A 15418-nucleotide genomic window follows, 5' to 3' on the forward strand; every position below is an offset into this window, starting at 1 on the left:
TTCAGACAGCACCTGTCTCTGATCATTATTTTTTAAAGAGTTCTAGTAATCCATAAACTTAATCTAGAAGAGAATACATCCTGTTTCTAAAATACTCCAATGGAATCACACTGTGGTTTTGATTATTCCTCAATAAGGTGTACACACAGAAGCATTTTCTTCAGTAGACATGCTGCAGTCTCCTTCCTCCTTTTCCTAGTTTTACAGACACTTTTTCTTTCACTGCTTCAGAATTTCCTTAAAGATCTTACCGTGAAAATACATCTAATATCAGCAGCTAATAGGAGCAGCCTGGAGTTTAAGGCCATCTGAGGAGCAGAAATTCCAGAACTTCTTGTTTTGTAGACTGTAGAAGGTATCAAGAAAACCGCAGCTGAGATGGGGCTCTTTCATTTAAGGCCCTGTCCTGGCTTGGATTAAAGCTCTGAACACCATGAGAAACCACAAATAGGCACCTAATGCTGAACTTCCTCTATGTCTGGAGTTGAAAATAATTTATATTTGCCTCTTGCTGATGGCTTTTTTCCCCTCCATCCTCACATACTACTAAGAATGGCACTATTCCCAACTTTTTGGTGGTGAATATTTGCCACGAAAAGAGCACTTTGCTACTCTAGAGATGAAAAATGCAGCCACAAATCCTCCCTTTCTCTTTTACGAGGAATGCTGGCATGGTGTTGTGGTTTAACCACAGCTGGCCACTAAGTTCCACACAGCTGCTCCCTCACTCCCTCCCGACCCTTGTGGAATGGTGAAGGGAATCAGAAATAAAAAAGGTAAATTTAAGGTAAGAACATTTTAATAATTGAAGTAAAATTATTGTTGTTATTATTGTTACTATTACCATTATTAATAATAATAATAAAAATAGTTACAAAAAGGTAGACAAAAAAGAGAGAGAAATGAAACCTGAGAAAGGCAGTGGTGCACAATACAATTGCTTGCCCTGCTTGTCCCCAAGCAGTGACCAGCTCCTCCTGGCCAACTCCACGCAGCTTATATACTGACCATGATGTTCTATGGTATGGAATACCCCTTTGGCTAGTTTGGGTCGGGTCTTCTGGCTGTGCTACCTCAGTGCTTCTTGCACCCCTCCTCACTGGCAGAGCATGAGAGACTGAAAAGTTCTTGAGCAGGGTAAGAACTACTCAGCAACAACTAAAACATTGGTGTGCTACCAGCATTGTTCTCAGACTGAAGCTGAAACACGGCACTGTACTAGATACTAGGAGGGAAATTAACTCTATCCCAGCCAAACCCAGGACATATAGACCTGCTGACCTCTGCTTCTAGTGTTCCTTCTGCCTGCTGGGACAATCACTGGAGTTGGGTCTCTGTCTCAGCCATAGTGTTCTCAAAGGCAGTGGTCTGCCTGCTTCTTCCCCTCTGGGACAGCTTGTCCAGCACCATCAGAGGAAAAGAGGATCTTCTCTCACATGTCTTCTTGGTTTCCTCTTATTTTCTCTCTGTCCTGAGGGAGATGAGAGTGAGCAGATTCTGACTGGGTACGAGCATAATGCAGTACGTATGCAGCAGACCTTGACTGCTGTTTACACTCTCCAGATCTGAGAGGACTTCTGCTGAACAGTCCTTACAGAGTGATAGGCAGGAGCACAGCAGGAAGGCCACTCAGAGCAGAAGTTACTGTAAATTTGTCAGACCATAACATCAGGGGAGAGAGCTGATTAAAGAGGGGACTGCCTGAGCAGCTGTGTGGGTGTTTGGCTTTTAGGTGGGGTCAGCCCATTAAAATGAATCTCACCTCCATGCTACCGAATGACATGTAGGTCATAGAAACAGTTTCATGTTTCCCACTCATTTGGGTTAAGGAGAAGTTTTTATGCCTTGCAATGTCTTCTGACTGAACTTGTAATGAATTGCAAAAACTCATGGGAAAGAGAACAAAGGAGATCCTCTTATATCTGGAACAGCAACCCTTCAGCTGTGTTTCCATACATAATAAGATTCACTTCTTTTGTTACTACTGATCCTTCAGTTCTTAGGACAGAAGAGATACACAGCTATGAGTAGCATATACTGTAATATATTACAAACCAGAATATTTTGATTCTTTACTTTCATGAAATTGTCTGTTGTGCTCAAAAGTAGCAAAGTTTCTGCTGTTAAACTGTTATGAACTGGCCAAAACACTACTGGAGACTAAAATAATGATTTTTACAAACACACACAGTATTTTCCAATGGAACATCTCTTCCCTGCAGCTAATGGGGAAACCTGGAGAAAAAAAAAAGAAGAAAAAGTGTGGAGAATATTTTCCTTAATTAAGCAGAGTTGTAAGACAATAAAAGAAAATGCTTTCATCATATTTAGCAATTAGATGACTGTTTGCTCAGAATTACAGAGGAGAAAGGAGTTTTCTACCTGAGCAAAAAGCTGAGCATGTAAATTCTCTCTTTAGAAATGCAGCACTCCCATAACTCTAAGTACTGAACTGCAATTCACTGTTGACAGCCTGGGACATTGTGGGAGAATTTCAGTCTAATGACTCGTTTAGCTGTGACCTGTGATGGTTAAGGAATGGGCTCACCCTCCTTTTTGCCACACCTTACACAACATGGTATAGTCTGCTACAGAAAGATGTGGTGGGCTGCTGAAAGCAGTTGTTAAGTCACTGAGGCTAAAAAGACCTAAGATCAACTATTAACATGATTAAATCTCAGTGCTAAAGTTTGTAAATGTCTAAGGAATTAGTTTCATAAGCACACAGACGAGCAATATTTCCTGAACTCTGAATGTAATTTTCCTTTCAGCCCTCCTACAGTTCTGGCATTTATGATGTTTCTTTTGGTACTGAAGTTGTGGATAGAAGAATGCAAGAACGTCTGTGAATATTTAAGATATTAATCCCAGATTATTTTAAGAAGTCAGCAGTTAGGTAACATTAAAGAAGAAAGAACTAATGAAGTGGTTTGGTTTTGGTGTTTCTGGTCATGAAATAATCAGGCAGCATTTGCATTTCTTCTCTTAAGGATAGTGATTCTTTTACAGAGGGCAGAGACAATCCAATCATTTAATTATCAAATAATTTTATAGATTTACACTCTAATTTACATATAGCTCAAGTTCAGTATTTGTGTTGGCTGAATTGATGGGTAATGCAACACATTAACGAAAGCTTTGAAAAACAAAATGGCACATTCCTATAAGACCACATTTCATACAGGAAGAAGAACAATGGAGAGACCTCAGTCAGGTGAGAGCTTGGCAGCAAAACCTGCAAAAGGACTTGAAACAGTGGAGCAAGGCACTGGGAGCTCTGAATTATTTGATACTGGAGGTAGTGGGTACTAAACATAATTAACTTCCCTCCATCATCCTTTCCCCTTTCCCCATCTAATACCACTGGTGGTGTGTTTGTGTCACTCAGTTAAACAGTCCCTGCTATGTATCTTTGTTAGCTGGTGTCTGGACGAGGCACCAACAGAAAGGGCTGTTCAGTCAACCAGGACACCACAGTGGGCTGTCACTGTCCCTGGCCAGACAAACAGGCTATCTGCAGCTCTGCTCAACACTGATGCCGACAAAAGTCCAGCTAGGTTACAGCAATTTTTGCCCTAATCAGGATGCTAATGCTAAGGTTTCCCTAGCAACAGGAGCCATAAGTCTGAAGTGACATCTTATTTCTACTAATCTTTTATTTCATTTTCAGTAGGTAATTGCAGGTAAATCCTCCAGCAGCTGTTCCAAAGAAGGATGAAGTGGTCAATACATTTCATTCTGCTGCCTGCAAACAGGAGTTTATTAGGGAATGGTGTCAATAGACTTTTATCTGAGCCATTTAATCTGTGTATTTATAAATATTATCTGAATAGGTAGGTGCTCTTTCTTTACAAAATTATGACATACACCAGCTGAGAAATATCAGTCTTTTCAATTAGTGACTAAATAGAAGTGCAGCTCACATTACTGAGGCTGAGGTATATTGTTTAGATAAGAGATCTGAAAATCAAATTCTTATCATGTGTTTCAATAGCACTGCGGGGTTTTCTATCACTAAGGTGGTTTCATCCTTGTTGCCATTAGCAGAGAGAACAAAAGAAAAAGGCCTGTTTAATACTGTTTTTCTTTCTTGCCAGCATTAGCTAAACAGCACCCTCAGTCTTTGAATGCTGCAGAAAATTTGCAAGGAGCAGTTAACTTTAGATGAGAGACTTGCAGAACATTTGCAAACATCTGGCAATAATTGCAGGAGTGAGTTGTTAGAAAGTAATACACAGCACTACTCATTCCACATTAGATCAGTTCTTTGTCATGCAGTTGCTTTGCAAAGGGAGCACTTTACAGTATCTGCACTGGCTCCAATTAGTTTCTTTGGAAGTGTCAGGTATAGATTGAAAGACTTTCTTGCTCTCTGGGTGATAGCAAGCAGTTATGATTAGCATCTGTGCTGGAGCTAAAAATCATACAAGACATACAGAAAGGGGATAAAAGAATTTTTCCCATGCTGCCCTTAGCACTGAAACTCGTGTTTCTTGCTAGAACTAACAAAGCTTGGCTTTGTCTGTGGTATTTGACTTTGGTAAAGCAGAGGAAGCTTTCATGAGGAAATGACTTAAAAGACGCATGATGGCTCGGTGTAAGCAATTGTCACTTTCCACAGTATTGAATAAGCACATCCTTTCTTTTTTATGACAGATAGATTTGGTTTTGGAAGGGCAAGTGACTCTTTATAGACTTGATACTTCTTTTATATTCTTGGTTTGTAGATTTTTTTCCAAGTAGTAGAAGCCTCGGTGTGGTGATTTAAAAGCTGAATCTAAAAGACAAAGAGACAGAGAAGCAGGGGAAATCTTAGTATTCATCTTACTGTTAACTAAAATGAGGAGCTTGTCCAAACCTGATATCTGCTAATTTAGTTAGCAAAAGACAAAAGAACAATTTTGCTTTATTGGTCACCAGTTTGCAGTTAAGGATGAGTTTTGAACTTCCTGAATGCTATTCAAAGGGATGGAAGAAGAGAGAGGGACGAGAAGAGAGGGCAGAAAGTAAAGGACACAGAGCTTGTATTTCTGATCATTATGGTCTTCCAGGAATAGAAGTAGCACATTTCAAGCTGCTTGCCGGTTGCTTTCAGCACTGGGAATCCCCTCCGGCATTTATGTCTCAAACACTCCCTTTGGCTGCTCAGCCTGAGACTTAATAGGCAAGGACACAAGCTACTAACAAAAGAAGAAATGTTCCACTTATTATTCAATCTTAGAGCAATTCTTAGAGCACTTTCTTTGTTTATTTAACACAGGTAAATGCAGTGCAGGCAAAACCAAAATAGCAGATACATCAATTGCACCCACAGAACATTTTTCATACAACTCTAAGGCATATGCCTGGGTCCTTAGCATAACTGGTGAGTAGCTGCCTGGAGTTTCCCCTGCTAAGGGTTCAGACGGTCTGTTTAGTTTGTCTGCCTTCTTCTACCTACTTTTTTTCCCCCTATTCATTCAGATTTTGTCTACATATATGCTTCCTGACCAACTAAAGCATGCAAAAAGCATGATAAAAAAAATAAAAAAGGCGAAAGCATGAGAACCCAAACCTTGTTTCTCTATCAAAGAGCATAAAACACTAAGGCATTGTGATGGAAAGGACATCAAAAGTCGTCTGGTCCTTTCCCCTACCCAAGACAGAATCACTGCCATTTCTGACAGACCTTTCTCTACCTTATTTCTGAAGATCTCCAAGGATATCTACTTGGGACTCTCTCCAATCAATGCATTCTTTATCCTTATATTGTCAAACCTTTTCTGGCATTTCGTATGATTTTTCTTTTTAATTTAAATTAATTCCACTATTTCCTACCCTTTCCATCACATATTTGTCAGTATCCTCTTCCAGACATCTATTCTGGAGATTAAGAATTGTTTAGGTTAGTCTTTCCAGCATCCATTTTTCAAGACCTCTGAGTGTTCTTGTTGATTTCCTGCAAACTGTCTCCAATTGGCCTGCTGCTTTCTTGCAATTCAGTGCCCAAACTCGTGGTACTCTGAGCAGAATGGAAAAACAGCTCTCCTTCAATTTTATATTTCAGGAGTATCATGAAGGAGCTTTCTCCCAGTTGCTCAAAATCATCTTAGAGGATGCTCCAGCTGGAGGCCACTGAGAAGCAGTCTACAGGGTCAACCCCCTCATAGAGCCTGGTCTGTGGGGCCCTCTGCAGAAACTACCAGACCCTGCAGGACTCAGGTAGTCTGGCTAAACCTCCCTAATGCAGCCAGTGGAATTTCCAGTCTGTTACATATATCAGCGATGATGCCAGGCTGTGATCATTTTACAGTGCCCTGCTTAATTGTGTTAGCTAGAGAGCTGTCACATTAAGAGCAGAGCAGATGCCCACAATGGGCATAGCAAGGAGGCAAGAAGAGAGGGGAAGTCAAGCATATTCCTTGTTTCTGAGCACTCCTAGGGACAGAACTGTGTACAGGGGAAACGTTTTGAGAGGGCAACTGGTCCTGCTTACAACCATGTGCAATTCAGGTACAAGATAACTGGTCTGTCAAGAAAATTCAGCCAGTGGAAGCACAGGCAAGAAGCTACCAAAGGATCTTTGTACTCCTTAAGGTCATTGGTAGAGTCAGACTTTTCTCACAAAATTGTTTGTACATCCGTGTCTCATTTGGGCAGAAAAGGGAAACATTCCAATCTGAAGGAACAAAGACTTTGTTTGATTTGCTGGTTGCTGTCTTGAAAGGCTCTTGTCAGCCTGACTTTTGCCTAGGGGAAGAGAATTGCCACTGTGTGAGGCTTCCAGGCAGATGGCTGGAAGCAAGCGCCAGGCTCAGCGCCTCCCTGTCAGCCCAGCTGTAGCTCCCAGATTGGAAGGATCTCACACTCTTTGCCTCGAGGTAGAAAACATGAATGATAAGACCCTGCCAGAAATGTCAGCTTCCAGCTGCGTGACAGTTCCTCCCCGATACAAATTTAAAGTAAGAGTCAGGTAAAATTGGAAAATTTCAGAGAATTATTATCTGATGGACAGTTATTAAAAGGGTGTTTTCCACGGAAAAGAATGACATCCTTTCCACCCTGACAGGAAACTGTCAACCATTTCCACTTGCTGGTGCCTCAAAAGCTTTCAGTTGTTTTCCAGATGCTTTTTCCTCATTTGAGGAATGAGGAATTTGTTTGCTTTGATTCCCTCTTGTGACCCCTCTCACAGCCTCTCTTATGAGCCTCGCCTTGCTCACCTCACCTGCCCATTTCCCTGCTACTCTTTCCCACTTGCCAGTATGCCTCTGCTTTTCCAGCAGAACTTACCAATCAGAGATATCTTAATGCTGATGCTTGCAAATGATTGCACTGCTAGTTCAGTGATGATAGCTGTCAAATTTCTTTCTTTTGCTCTATCCAGAGTTAATATTTATTAAGTCACTTATACTTCCATAATTATACAGCATTTTGACATGTCAGCTTAAGCAGGAGTCTCTAAAACCATACATAGCTGAACAAAGACAGAATGGGAAGGAAAGGAGAAGAGGGAAGATGTAAGGGAATAAGAAGTGAGGAAGCTGTAGCTCTCAACGACTTCTGTACTGGAAGCACATGTTTTCACAGGGCTTACACAGTCACAGCTGCACAAGCTCTCCACCACTGCATGTTGGTGTTGGATCTTGCTGCTCCTAGACTACATAATTCCATTAAAAACAACATAACGGCCTTTTTTCTGAAATCACCTGCCCTTTACCTTTGCCACGTTCCCTGGGAAGCATGTTTCCAGCCTCCAGACCTGTTAGAAATATAGTTTTTGAATAACCTCCCCACTGCCATAACCTGCTCACCACTGGGACATTGGGGTTCTTCCATCTCATCCACACCCTCTTGGGTACTCTATCTTGCTCAGCTGTAATTTATTGTCAAAACCACAGGCAATCTGCTGTCTGCTGATTGCATGTCATAGTTCATATCCATTGACAATTGTTGATCAGCTCTTAGGAAGATGCTGAACTGTAGTGCTGCCCCATCAGCTCACCCACAAGTCAGTTAACATCCTGAGATGCCATAGCATTCATCACCTGCCCTGGTGCATCTGCCTGCTTTTTGCAATAGTTTCTAGTGCTAATGACCCTGGGGTAGAAACCCTCTTTAGTAGGGCGAAAAACAACCCCCCAGGTGCTATACCAGCCTCTGTGGTACAGGTAGAGCAGGGTGCCACATTTTTCCTCCAGATTCCCTCTAAATCTAAATCAGCTTCTCTGGGCCCCCTGCTGACATCTTCAGTAGGAATTTTTAGTGTGTGCACTGCAGGCCTCACCTTCTGCATTTCAACATCTGTATATGTGCTTATGTGAGGTCAAGTAATGTGACGTTCATTCATCTGGGGAGGCAAGTGTTGAACACAAATAGTGTGTTGGCCAGCTCTTACTCAGGGGTTGGAGGGGTGAGCAAAGCCAGCACACAAGCATCATTTCCTTCCCCTACATATCCACAGTCGACAGCAGAAGTCACTGCTTTCTGCCAGCTAGCAATACCCTGTTACCACTAATTGCAAAAGCCATTAATAAAAGACGGGAGGGGGGAAGCAAGACACAAAAGGGAATAAATACTGTACATAGCCAGAAGGCCTTTCCCTCCCACACATATGATTCACTGTTGTTCCTTGCCTCACATGGGAAAATGTTGTCCTGCTGAATATGTACCTTAAAGGCAACTCTGCCTCAGAGACATCACATATGCATATTGATAACATGCACTTTGTAGTGCCTAGAGATGTTTTTAACGAGGCTTCCTGAAATGTACCAACAACTTTCTTCTCCTTCTGTGTGCCACAGATGATTTTTAAATGTGTTTCCTGGTGGTCTTTATCCCCTGTGAGAAAGCAAAAGGATGGTGAAGACAATAATTCAGGATGGCAGGAGAGGAGAAAAATGGTTCTCCATCTTTCACAGTTGTGCAGTCTGGTGTGGGCCCAGAGACCCCAGTTCTCTTGAAACCTCCACATAAGCTCTTGTGATTTTCCACAGAGTGACTGGAGAGATGTGCTGAGAAATGCTTAATGGGTTACAGGTAGAAGACCAGGAGAGAGACTCTGACAGCAGCGGAGTGGGTGCAGAACAATTTCAGGCAGGTCACCTCATAGGGCTCACACCCCATTAAACTCCACTTGCCTCTCTGCACCTGTAGTTAACCTTACTAAACAACTGGAAGAAGTCAGGTGAAGCTTTCTTGTGATCTCAAGGTCATGGGAAGAGCAGTGACATATACAATGAGAACTTCCAAGTGTAAGCGTCCAATGTCCCTTTGTGTAGCCCTTTTTAACTAATTTATTTTCAACATCTGCCTCTTGGTGTCATGGGCAATTGACGATAAAGAGTCATTAGAAGCATGGACAAAAAAAAAACACTGAAATACTGTACACCCTATTCTGTCCTCTGCGGAATAACTGGTACTGTTGTACCCAGAAGATACTTTCTTGGCCCCCTTCTACTGCTGGAAAGTATCTATAGTTTAACTTTACTGCATTTGTGCTCTGCAGAAGGTTCTGCAGATGCAGTGCCGGCTCCAAAGTGTGTGCCTCTGGAGATCAAGCACACAGCATCCACCAGTACATCACTGTGGCCTTTTGCTGCTCAAAGCCTGTGAGAAAGGTGTATCTGGTGACAGGCAGGCAGCAGGTCACATCTGAAAATGGGGAGAATGACATCCCTTGCCCAGGACTGCATTCAAAGAAGGATAAATGCATGGCATGATTCACACACCCTGACGAACAGCTACCTGGGGTGTATGTTGCCAGTCATCACGGGTAGTGCACCATATGCTTCATCTACCCTGTCACAAATCTAAAGCAAAGAGTGGGTCTTGAAAGCATTATACAGACATATATGAACAAGCTTTTAATACCTTTGTTCAGGCATTAGGATCTGCTATTTGCATAAATTCACAACAGTGCTGCTGTTAGATTGTCCTCATTACCCTAGTTAGCTCTTTGAAAACTTGTTGCTGTGTACCTCCTTCTCATGGGCAGCTAGGGAAAGATGGAGGAGAGGTAGAGAGACTGTGTGTGGCCTCATCTCTCCCTCACAGACAGTTATACTGGGCAGTGCTAATGGAGTGCTGTGAAGCTTCCACATTCCCTCATTTACCCACAGAAAGTCTGTCCCACATACTTCAATATTTTACTATTCTTGCTTTAAACTGCTGAACCAATGCAGGTAGGGTGCTTCAAATATCTTCAAGATCTTATCTTCAACAGCTGCTGTGATGGCTTATAGATTATGACAGTATTGCTGGTTGGTGGTGGAAATCAGAAAACTTGCTTAGAGTGATAGTTCCAGAACTTAAATACAATTACCCACCCTTGCTTGAACCCTCAGTATTTTAATCAAACTTTTTGGATTTCTGTTTTTTATTGACATGCCACTGCAGATGATATTTTGCTTCCTAGGTGTACCCAAATCCATAGACTTCATTACTAAAAGAAAGTAAATTTGTAGGTAACCTCAGATAAATTATCCTAGCATCATGAATGAACACAGATCCATTATAATGTGATTTTCACAGCAAAATGTCTTTGGGGTAAAGCAGATCCTTGCTTAAAATGAGCATACGCAAGTGGAACACACACACAGAGGCACACATTAACCTTCACTGGTTGTGAAAACACATAGTAAAATAAAATATTAAATAATGATTAATCTGCGACATTTGGTGAAGTCTGTGAGGCACCAGGTGTGATTACAGGACACATCGTCTCTCTGGGCCAGGACTGAAGAACTGTGATGTTTTCTAGAGAGAAAGATGCTCTGTGAATATTGACACAAAAAAGTTGCTCTCTGGGAACTTGTGGGTGCTGTGAACAGTTGAGAAAGTGAAGTCAACGCAGTGTTCCTTATCAACTGCAACACCAAAGTATCCTCGCTGTGTACTCCCCACCTCAGTATATTTTCAAATACCACTTGGCCCTAAATTTTCTCTGCTTTCTTCTTACATTGAGAATTGCAGAGGATTGTTTTCTCCATGATTTTGTTAAGAAGAGGTAGGTGCGTGGTTTCAATTTTGGATAGAGTCCTTTAGCAGACTACGTATGCATATTCTGCAAAATGTACTTCAACTCTCATAGAACATATTAATTTGAGTGTTATCCAGTATCAGCTTGTTTATATCCCTGCAGATATATGGAGAGTTTCCCAGGCTTGAAAACAAAAATCAAGACACTAGAATTGGCAGCTATTGGCACTCATTTGGGTGAGAGCTTTTTCTGTTCCTCACACAGGTCTATATTATTTTTATCCTTTCAGAATTCATTCTTTTATTTTGGGGAGTGCTGGAGGGAAGCTAAGGAAGAAAACCAGAAGCCTTAAGGTAATGATTCAAGAAAGAGCACTCACACCTTTGTTTTCTATATGTGTGTTGAAACAAGAAAGAAAGATACGAAGGCAGGCAAATGCTGTTAGGGAAACGAGTAAATGCTCACGAGAGCTACTGGCAGCAGAGGCGAGAGTAGGGTGATGGGCTTCCTGACTGAGACACAGCCCCTTCCTTGCCACCAGTGGCCGTCACACAGATCCCATCCCAGGGGAGGAGAGGGCTGTGCTTTGTAGGTGAAGATTGGCCCCCACAGGCCGCAGGTGTACGGGCAGGGTGCACGGGGAGGCAACTAAGAGGAGGTCTCAAGAATGAAAGAGGAGTTTCATTGAGAAGGATAGTGAGGGTATGATGAAACAGGAGGAAGAAGTACTGTAAGGCAAGGTCTGTTGGCAAAGGACAGGTGAGTGTAAGCTAGCCAGGAATAAATTCAGGCTAGAAATTAAGAGAAGTTATGTAGCTTTGAGACCTGTAAGCTCTGGGGCAAGCTTCCAATTAGAGCAGCTACAGAAAAACCACTTATAACCTTAAGAAAGGTTGATGTGTTGAATAGAAAGCACTATGATTTATGGTTACTGGAGACAGTAAAAGACTGGACCCTGTAGCCTACAAGAGTCTTTCCTGGTCTGTGTTCCTAATTAAATGAAGCATTCGTTTGCTGTGTATCAAGCTGGGGATATGTGAACAAACACCTCAAAGACACAGAAACCTTTCTGCTCCTCCTAGAACTTCCCCACCAGCAGTATCCTACATAGCACAAACCTTAGTGCAAACAGTAAAACAAATGTGAGGCTTGAGAAGCAAACAAGCATGTACCAGGGGGAATGATGTTAAACAGTGGAACTCTCAGCTGTTTCTGCACAGGTTAACATGAAGGGCCACATTCTGACACCCTTGCTCCCTATTTACCAGAAAAAAATATTTCTTCTGACACAGAAAACTGTAACTTGGTGATGGAAGTTGACTTAATTACAAAATTCCTGTCAAATTGTCAAACAGAAAGCACAAAAGGAACATTTAAGGGTCCTTGAACTGTGTTCCCAAGTGATAGGCAAAAGTGCTGTAACTAGACAGCATCACCTTACAACTCCTCATTTCTAAGGCAAGCTGGAGCAAGATAATCATCACATTTTGGATAGCTTTGTTATAGTTTTTCAGCACCATTCCAGTGGGTTTTGATTCTGTTGAAATCCAAAGTGAGCCTGCAGGTTGGTTTCTAGTTCCTAAAAACAGCCTCACCTTTTTATAGTAAATAACACTGATCTTAGTGTTAATAATCATAGGTATTGTAACTGGCTGATTTTGATATTATTATAATGAAGGACAGGTTATGGGAAGATCAGCTTCAGCAGAATGAGTTGCAGCAGAAGCTGCCTGATTGACAGAAAAAGCATTTAGACCATTTTCTTATTTGTGGTTGTTTCGTGTTTTGGTTCTGTTTTTTTTTTTTAATGTTAAGGTGAATGGGCATGCTGAAGTAAATATAAAAGGCAATGAGCCAGAGGGAAAGTAGTAACACAAATACATTGCAGTCAGAAATACCAGGATGTGCGTGCATGGCTCCTGGGCACCATTATGAACCTGCACCCCAGGACGACAGGTCATTCCAAGAATAGTGTGTGCTTGGAGCATGCAGTGTCATCAGCAAGGACTTGCACATACCCCTGTGTGGTGCTGGTTTTATCTTGATGGAGAAGCTAGGAGCCTGGCAGGAGAATGCATTTATTTTCTTCGCACACAAAGTTAGCTCAGCTTTGGAACTGGAAACTTGAAGTGATCAGAGTATATTGGATCTTCAATGCCTACCAGAAAATTGAGAAAAGGTAGAATTTGCCCCATGCCTCTGGTTTTCAACAGTGCCCGATCACTGCATTAAAAGGTGTTAATGCCACAGTTGTAGCTCTTGCCTTGAGCTCTCAGACACTTCTGTGTGATTTTAAACATTCAGTGAGAGAGGGAAATATCAAATAAATAGACTGATGTGGCTGTTCTGATACAAAAGATGTGAAAGAATGAGCTGTATGAGTCACAGAGTACTCCAACTATGATTTTGTGAGTTGGAAAATGCTGTGAGACTGGGAGCATCTTCAGTGAGCGGAGGAGGAGAGTTCTGCTGGGAATACAGGGGGACTGTAGGAGTGCTGCACTGGATCCCAGGTGGTGGAGGGGGAGAGTTTGAGAAGAAACAAGGGAAAAACATCAGAGGAGAATAAGGTACCAGAAGCAGAGGAAGCCAAGGGAACACAATCTTCAAAAGAGGTTTAATGATAGAATATTTGCAAACTAACGACAACACTTTAGTCATACTCTTACTCGAAATGCTGTAGTAATACGGAGGAGGAGCAGAGTCAGGCTTGCGGTGAAGCCAGCGTAGAAACACTTAGTCAAACAACTTGATGTTATCTGCTAAATGCAGTGCCTTTAACCAACAACCCTCCTTCACTTTATATATGCGTTGGTATGAAAGCCATACGTGTCATTAGCATATGTTAAACCTGATGACATTTAGCCGTTCAGTTTTGTTCACTATTTCGTCTTCTTTGGCAGATGGGGCACTGCTTGATGCTCTGGACATGAAGCTTCAAGCCTGTTTTCTAAACATGCCACAACATACAGTTTTAACACTTTCTTCTTATATATCTTTTTCAAGGAAAAGTAAAGGAGACAAACAAAAAAATCACAGCAACCCCTTGCTCCCTGTGCAATGCCATTGTGAGAAACAGGGAGAAAGCAACTGGTGTTGCCATGAGAGGGCACACTGCAGCTGTAGCTTCAACACAGCCCAGCAAATCTATCCCAGGAATAAGTGCCGGTTGCTTTCCCTATCAGTGTGTGTACTGAAGAAAGTTTAGAAGGCTTTCTATTAAGTTTCCCAAACCTTTGCTTGTCTGCTGGCTTCTCCCCCTCCAGCCTGCCTCTAACTCTTGCAGTCTTTCTTTGCACTGCTTTCAAGTGGAAATTTCAAAGTTTGCAGAGTTGTTGTGCTTAAAGTTAGTATTTCTAGCCACAGTTTTGATGAATCTGTAGTTTCTCTTGCTTAGTGTATTACATCCAGGGAGCACACAGCACTGTTTTGGAGATTGTGCTGTAGTTAGTGAGCAGAAGAGAGGAGGTACATACAAAGACATCCTATGTTGGGGTGAAGAGAGGTAGATCTCTTGGAGTATATCACAGGAGCCACATCAACAGAACTTTGGGAATGAGTCTTAGGCCTTATATTACTAAAAAATTCAGACACTATCAGTATCAGGAGTGTGGCCAAAAAAAAAGGAAAATGATCAATGAGCTGAAGGGATTAATATGTAAATCAAAGACAGCAGGCGGTCTTTGGTTAAAATGAGATTAACAGAAACCCATGATATTTGAAGGCCATAAACTTATCAGGTAGAGAGATGCTGCATAGCTTAATAGAAACAGGGTATAGGAAAATCAAAATAAGAAGAGGCTACTACAAATCTACTCCTGGTTTTCAAAGCAAGAACAGCAAAATCCTTTTGCAGGTAAGGTGGAAATATATTAATGCATGAACTGTGGGAAAAAAATCTGTCCCTGACAGAGAGGTACCTTGGATGTACTCAGCAGTTTTTCCCTACTTACTGACTTACAAGGAAGAGATTAAGGATGAAACCTTTGGATTCAAATGGTATTTAGCATTATAACAAAGGATACCTTTTTTTTTCTATTTTATTTATTTATTTTTTTGAACCAGAAGCCCAAACGTATACTCTGTGACATTCCCTTTTCTTTTTTAAAAAGTCTGGAAACATACCGAATTCTCATGTGTGTCTATAACATACACACCAAACGTAAAAGTTCAATCTGTTGGGAAATTTCTTGTCTCAGTGAGGCATTTCAGAAACTTGAAGAGACTCTCCTGTAGCTCACACCTGGTTTGATGTGATCCTTGTTTTCCTGGATGTCTCTGCACTGTTTCATGTTCCCTCTGCTCCCCAGGGCTGTTTGTTTTATCACCTCTCTAGCCAATAGCCCTCTAGTTTCAGTGCCAGGCTACTGGGACAGACATCATTCTTTGTTATACCTCCAAATTGTCTAGCGCAGTGAAGACCTGACCTCGGTCATCATACTACGGTTAACTCCTAAT

The sequence above is a fragment of the Lathamus discolor genome, chromosome 2, assembly GCF_037157495.1.
Source record: "Lathamus discolor isolate bLatDis1 chromosome 2, bLatDis1.hap1, whole genome shotgun sequence".
Lineage (NCBI taxonomy): Eukaryota > Metazoa > Chordata > Aves > Psittaciformes > Psittacidae > Lathamus > Lathamus discolor.